This window comes from Antrostomus carolinensis, unplaced genomic scaffold, assembly GCF_000700745.2.
Source record: "Antrostomus carolinensis isolate BGI_N321 unplaced genomic scaffold, ASM70074v2 scaffold3036, whole genome shotgun sequence".
NCBI classification, from domain to species: domain Eukaryota; kingdom Metazoa; phylum Chordata; class Aves; order Caprimulgiformes; family Caprimulgidae; genus Antrostomus; species Antrostomus carolinensis.
Window position 1 is genome coordinate 73,419 of NW_010321009.1, and position 7,090 is coordinate 80,508.

The following is a 7,090-nucleotide window of genomic DNA, read 5'->3' on the forward strand; positions in this document are numbered from 1 at the left end:
ATTAAAATCTTAATTAAATATTCTCATGGCTGTTATACAAAATAATTTGTAATAAATGGAATGACTTTTTCATTTCAGTGCCAGACACAAATATCTTCAGATGGATATGTTTTCAAATCGCACAGGAGGTATGAAAATTGTATGGCTTAAATCTCATAAACCTTAGCCTGAAATAAACCTGAAGGACTATATGAGCTATTCCCTGCTTTAGCATTCAACAAGTAATTATTCATTATTATTAATTTTTTTGGTCTGAACATAAAGGGAATGAATACACAAGAGTGAAACAAAATGGTTTTGCATATAAATGAGGGGTTTTTTTAATTATATTTGCCACTTATCTGGATATAGTGGATAAAGTTATGCTGACACCATTTTCTTATTTTAATATCCTGGTACTCCGCTTTTAGATGAAAAAAGAGAATGTGAACTTCTCTCATATAAAACCACTAGACCTAGCAATCTGCTGTAATAATATGCAGTTTACAATTCTCTGTACTGTATTGTTTCCTCTTCAAATGACAAAAAATTAGGATGTCTCTACTATGGAAGAGGTAAGAAAAGCACTAGATTTATTATGTGTTAACTTTTCTTGGTCCCCAGTGGAATTCTTATTTTTTCATTGCACTCAGGAGTGCTTTGAATTATCTGCAGTTAAAAAAAGAGAATATATTTTCATTTTATTGGTAAACCTAGAGTACCATTATATATATCTAAAGGGCGGGCTTAGAGAGGATGGGGCCGTACTCTTTTCAGTGGTGCCCAGCAACAGAACAAGTGGCAATGGGCACAGGAAGTTCCATTTGAAGATGAGGGAAAAACAGCACTGGAACAGGCTTCCCAGAGAGGTTGTGGAATCTCTTTCTCTGGAGATATTCAAAACCTGCCTGGATGCTTTCCAGGGCAACCTGCTCTAGGTGAACCTGCTTTGGCAGGGAGGTTGGACTAGATGATCTCCAGAGGTCCCTTCCAACCCCTACCATTCAGTGATTCATTGCCAAGGCTAGGTTGGATTTTATCTTTTAGTTCTTAAAGTTTGTAAGACATACTAAAAGAAACCAGACAGGCCTGTCAGCAGTGTGGTTTCAGAAAACCAGAGATGTCTGCTAGGTGCAGTCAACATATAAGATATGCAACAATGGCTGAAGATAAACCTGACCAAAAAAAGGCTAAAATATTCTCTGACTGTCCTTCATATTGGCACAAATTGCAGATTTCCACTACACCGGGTTGATGCCACATATAGCAGCCTGGGGAAGATTGCTACTGATGTGAAAGCATGGTTGTACCTGAAAATAAAGTTTTAGACTTCTATAATCTCCAATTATAGCAGCAATGGATAAAGAAACACTGGACAAACAAGGATAAACATGGATAAATAAGTAAACATATTGATAAGAGCAAGAAATAAAGAGGTGGCAGGCAGTGAAAGGACTGTTTCTAATCTGGGACATATCAAAAAGAGATATTTGAGAGGACAAAAAACAGAGTAATAAATTCAAGGAACTCCTGCAGCTGGAAGTCACTTTCAAATGTTACATAGATATATGAAATACTGTGAAATAACTAAAATAACTGTAGCACATGAACAGAATAGAATCTCAGGAACAACAGAAATAAGGTTGAGTGCTGGAGCGCCATTATACATGAACAAAGAGGCAGACTTCCCTGGTAAGAAACAGTGGTACAAAACTGAGCAAATCAAAAAACATTTCCAGGAAAGTATTTCCAAGCATGATGTACTTCTGTAGTGCTAGAGGTCGACTTTGATCTACAGGTTCTGTTTCTGAACCATAAGAGGTCTTTGAAAAGCCACCAAAATGATAAATGCTGCTGGGATGGGTGCAATTCTGTGACAGTGGTGACTCTCATGTCAATCAGGAATAAATAATTCACATAAAGGTAGGAAACAGAATTTTCTGGAGGTTATAACTCCATTTTTCAACATCAAATAATCACAGAACAAGGTGTTTCAGGTTGGGTTTTAGTTAGTAGTGGTGGGGGCGGAAGCTAGTAAGAGAAAATAGCTCTAAGGAAGTGATTGAAGTAGTCCAAATTATTAGAAGAATAACTTAAAGCACAAAACAGGTCAGGAGATGATTTAAAGAGGCAGTGCTTAAAAAAAAAAAAAAAAAAAAAGAAAAGAAAAAGAAAGGAAAGAAAGGAAATCAGTTACAGAAGGCAAATGCACTGAAGAGCACAGTGTCTCCACTGTGAAGCAGGCTGGAGATTGGAGATTTGTTTAAGTTCAAGGTTCAGTAACTGTACACCTATGCAGGGCAGAATAAAACTGCTCCAGACATAATAGGAAAAGTCATTGCCCAGAAATAAGTGAATGGAAATAAAGGATGGGAAGTGAAGAGCCCTGCCATAGTGTGTGCTGTCCACAGGGATTAATAAAGACTTGCTGAAAGACCAGCTGAATTAGACTAAGGAAGTAAAGACAGCAAGCAAATGGTTCTTAGCCAGGTAAGTAAAAAGAAAGTAAAAAATGAGATAATTTCAAAGATTAATTTGCCTCAGTTAGTTTTATACTGATTTTTCCACAGAAGACAATTCTGATAGACAAAGGCACAACAGAAGTGGAAACAGCACCATCTGAAATCAAATCAAAGTTAAAAGTAGAAAAACTTGATAGAATTCATCCTAGAATACTGAAAACTGGGGGTTGGAACTAGATGATCTTTAAGGTCCCTTCCAATCCTAACCATTCTATGATTCTATGAAAACTTGTAGCTGATGAATTGAGAATCCATTTGTAAATTTATTTGAACAAATCCGTCAAGCTGCAGGTAATACCTATTGGATATATGAAAATTAGGAGCTAGGATGAAGAAGCAGGGTAAAGTGATACAAAACGACTCATACTGTCTTCAAAGAAAATGCAGTGCCTCCTCAGTGGTCTTCCAAAATCCAGGCCAACAGAAGAGACCCTTTGGTAATTATTAAATTACAAATCTGTGGTTGTTTGCTTAAACACAATGTAGCACAAGTCAGTGTGTACTGGAACTTTCCCAAGCCTAATGGGACATAACTGTGCACCACATAAGATCATGGAAAATGCAATTTTGGCTCTGAAAGGTGTTTTTTATAGTTGAATCCCAACACTGTCACTCCGTGCTTCCTTTCTCTGCTGTGTGAATTGCTTTTGAAGAGAAAAGGTGGATGAAGAGACAGATTACAACCTTTGACAAAGAACATGTTGAAACAGGAACACTGAAACAAGGTGTTCTTCCTGACCATGCAACCCCAAACTGACTTGACGTACAGTAGTTGCCTGGAGGTATTGAAATTTATTTTTCTTGGGGAGTGAGGAGAAGGACAGAGAGAGAGTAGTTTGGATCCTTTCTGGAGCTCCAGATTATTTTGGTTCCTCTAGTTATGCTTCAGCATTGTTTGGAGCTGAACAAAAGTTCTTCATAAATTGAAAGTCTGCAACAGCAATTAATAATTTGGAAGATTCAAGGTAATTTGCACACCTGACATTTAAATCTGTGGCATATATGCCACGTGCACAAATTTTCTATGCTTTACCTATAACTGTACTCTAGCATTTAAAAACTATTTGTAGGACCCTAGTCATGTACATTTCAGCAAGTGAGCATTTTATTTTCTACTTTCTATTATGTTTTTTGTGGGATGGGCAAAAATCCAGTGGTCTAAAACTCTAATTCTTGACTTGAAAGCTGTAATTCCATTTGAACAGAAAATGCAAAGTGCTCTAGGAGGAAATAGAAGGCAGAGACTTATTTTTTAGAAAAACTGGCAGAACATACATTGTTAGATATATTCAAAGAAAGGTCATTCATTGTCTTTCTGATATGAAAAGTTAAATATGGCGTATACTACAGTTTAATAATTCTGCTATTGAAATTCTGCAGGAATATATTATAGCTTATATAGATGTTGGTAATAGAAGGAGACTGGGATCAGTGTCTCATTACCTTCTACAAACACAGGATATAATCCTTGCCTCAGAGAGCTTACTATCTGCACAGACAAAGACCGGTCAAGATTAAGATCAGAGGTCATAACATACAAGCCAATAGGACAGAGTGAAGTTCGGATATAATTTGTAAACTGGATAATGGTAGGAGAAACATTCTGATTTTTCTGTTTGAATACTGATGTATAGCACTTAGGATTTCTGTGGCATATGACCTATAGCAGAAGGCTTTTGCAGGAGAGAAAAAAAAAAAAAAAGAAAAAAAAAAAAAAAAAAAAAAAAAAAAAGACAGAGACCGACCACTAAAATAGAAAACACTGAAGCATCTCAGGAAAGGGTGGGTCAAACCAAGTTTGAGATAAGCAAGTAAGCATCAATTCTTTAGTATTTCTGCACATCTCCCAAACAAAAAAGCTTAGCTGAAGTATAATCTGTAAGCAAGGAGCAGATACAGTTGACGAATGGATAAGCAAAAACACCTGTTTTCCCCCTTAAATCTGTGCCTTTGAGTGGAATAAAAGCAAAAGTTCAGTTGCTTCAGAGGTAAACCACTGCTGTTAATTTTGTGACCTCTAAGGAGACACAAGAGCTCTAAAGTTTTGTCACTAGCCATGTTAACAAGGAAGTATGGAAATAATTGTTTATGTTTGATGTAAGTACTTTCTCAGTAACTACAGTCATAACTTGAAGAGAAAAAAAAAAAAAAAAGAGCTACAACGGACTTCCTTTAACAAAGGGTAACAGATCGATTAATGTGGTGTCTGTCTGAGGGGTGAACATATGTGTACTCCTCCTGGGGACTGATCCACCAAAGCCCCATAGATCTGCACTGACCTTGGAAATTCTCGAGATTCACACCTTGTTCCTGTGAACCATCCAGCAAGATCCTCCACAGGGACAGGCACTCTTACCTTCTCCCCGAATGTATTTAAATACTAACAGGGTGCTGCTCCTCCTTCCATGTGCATCTCGGCTCTCCCTGACCCAGTATCAGTGTGTTACTTTCTTTGAGTAGTGTACACACTGTCAGGCTGTGTAACTCAGCATAGCTCTAGTGGAGTTCACAGGAAGATCTGGAGCCGCCAACACAAGAAAGACAGGGACCAGTTAGAACAAGTCCACGGAAGGGCCACCAGGATGATCTGAGGGCTGGAGCACCTCTCCGATGAGGACAGGCTGAAAGAGTTGGGGCTGTTCAGCCTGGAAAAGAGAAGGCTCCGGGGAGATCTTATAGCGGCCTTCCAATACCTGAAGGGGGCCTACAAGAAAGCTGGGGAGGGACTTTTCATAAGGGCAGGTAGTGATAGAACAAGGGGAAATGGGTTTAAGCTGAAAGAGGGTAGGTTTAGATTAGATATTAGGAAGAAGTTTTTCACTGTGAGGGTGGTCAGACACAGGAACAGGTTGCCCAAGAAAGTTGTAGGTGCCCCCTCCCTGGAAGCGTTTAAGGCCAGGCTGGATGAGGCTCTGAGCAACCTGATCTAGTGGAAGGTGTCCCTGCTGATGGCAGGGGGATTGGAACTAGATGATCTTTAAGGTCCCTTCCAATCCTAACCATTCTATGATTCTATGAAGATGCTCCTAAATCCCCAAAGTAAAAAAAAAAAAAATCCTTTGAGGATTCTCAAAATTTAATAAAGAGAAAGTAATTCTGCACAAAGGTATACAGTCACAATGAGATTCTTGTGTGTGTATTAAATGCAGTAGTCCAAATCACTACTAGCACTTATGACAATTACTTATTTAAAGTAAAAATAAAACAATTTTTTTTAAAAAAGACACAAATGCATTTGGGTTCATTTGTGATTAATTCCTACCCATTGTTATTTTATACTCAGCAACACAAAATTGCCATTGACATATATAATCTCTAAAGGTAATATTAGATAAACAAACAAACAAACCAAGACATTAAGTGCAGGAATTAAAAGAACAAGAGGGGAGGGGAGTGGAGAGATTGTTACTTCTACTTTCACAGTTAGCAGAGTTTGCAAAGATGAGAATTGAATCACTCCAACATGCAGCACTGTGCTCATTCTGGAGAGCTCCTTTTTCCAGGGGAAACTGGTGTTTTAAGAAATGTGTCAAACATCCCACATGACAATCGATACAGACCTACTAGAAAAAAGTAACTACAGATTTTAACACTACCTCATAAAATGTTTTTGTCATGTAATTCAGCACACAAATGTTAGTGCAACCTTTGCGAACTAAAAAAAACATAGCACCCTGATATTTTCTGTCCAGTGGCAATATTTTAACATAACTCAACAGCATTTATAACTTGGGATCTGTTTAAGTGTTAATGTGCACACAAGACTCATGAAAATAATTATCAGAGATCATAGAAAGCAGAGTCCGTCACTAGTACCACTACAGGAAAGTGTGTGCCTGTTAAGAGTCTTTCAACAGGCTCAGCACTTGAAAAGTGCTGGCAAGAAGCCAGAAACACCACATACTACTTCCTTACAAGACACATATGTATAAACCCCTCACAGTGACGAGCACTGGAGTTTCCTTCAGCATCACACAGATGATTTACATAAATAATCCCTCATCAGTTTGCAAAATCTGGTGTGTTATAGCAGATTACCAATAGTCCTTACAAGCGCTTTCCCCCAGCATGAATACGGTTGAAAATAGGGTTGTCAAAATCCTAGTAACAACCTTGTCTGTTTGTATTTTAGTGGGTCTTACCTCTGGGGAGTTACCACACGTACCAGGGAGCATACGGACTCTATGCATCTTTGTTGCAGTGCACTTGTGCTTTTTGCACCATCACTGCTTGCAAAGCAGCCTAAAACCAGCTTCTTGGGAGGGCACGTGAATAATCACATCTTCCTTGCTTAACTACATTTTGGCCTGCAGTGTGTGCCTGAGCATAGAAACGGGGATCTCTGCAACGCACACATGTGTGCTTCAGGAGGCAAAGCACAGCCCTTCTCCGGGATTCCCTACATCCCTCCGCAGAAAGGGCAAAACCTCTAATCCACCGAGGAAATCGGCCAAACTCCGCAATCACGGCACCGAGTTTCCATTAACCTCAAGACAGTTTGGGGTGAGGGGAAGGAGGCTGCCCCATGGGAATCTCTCCTTACTGCCCGTGCTCCGGCGACCCGCGGGCTCACCCGAACCCACCGAGGC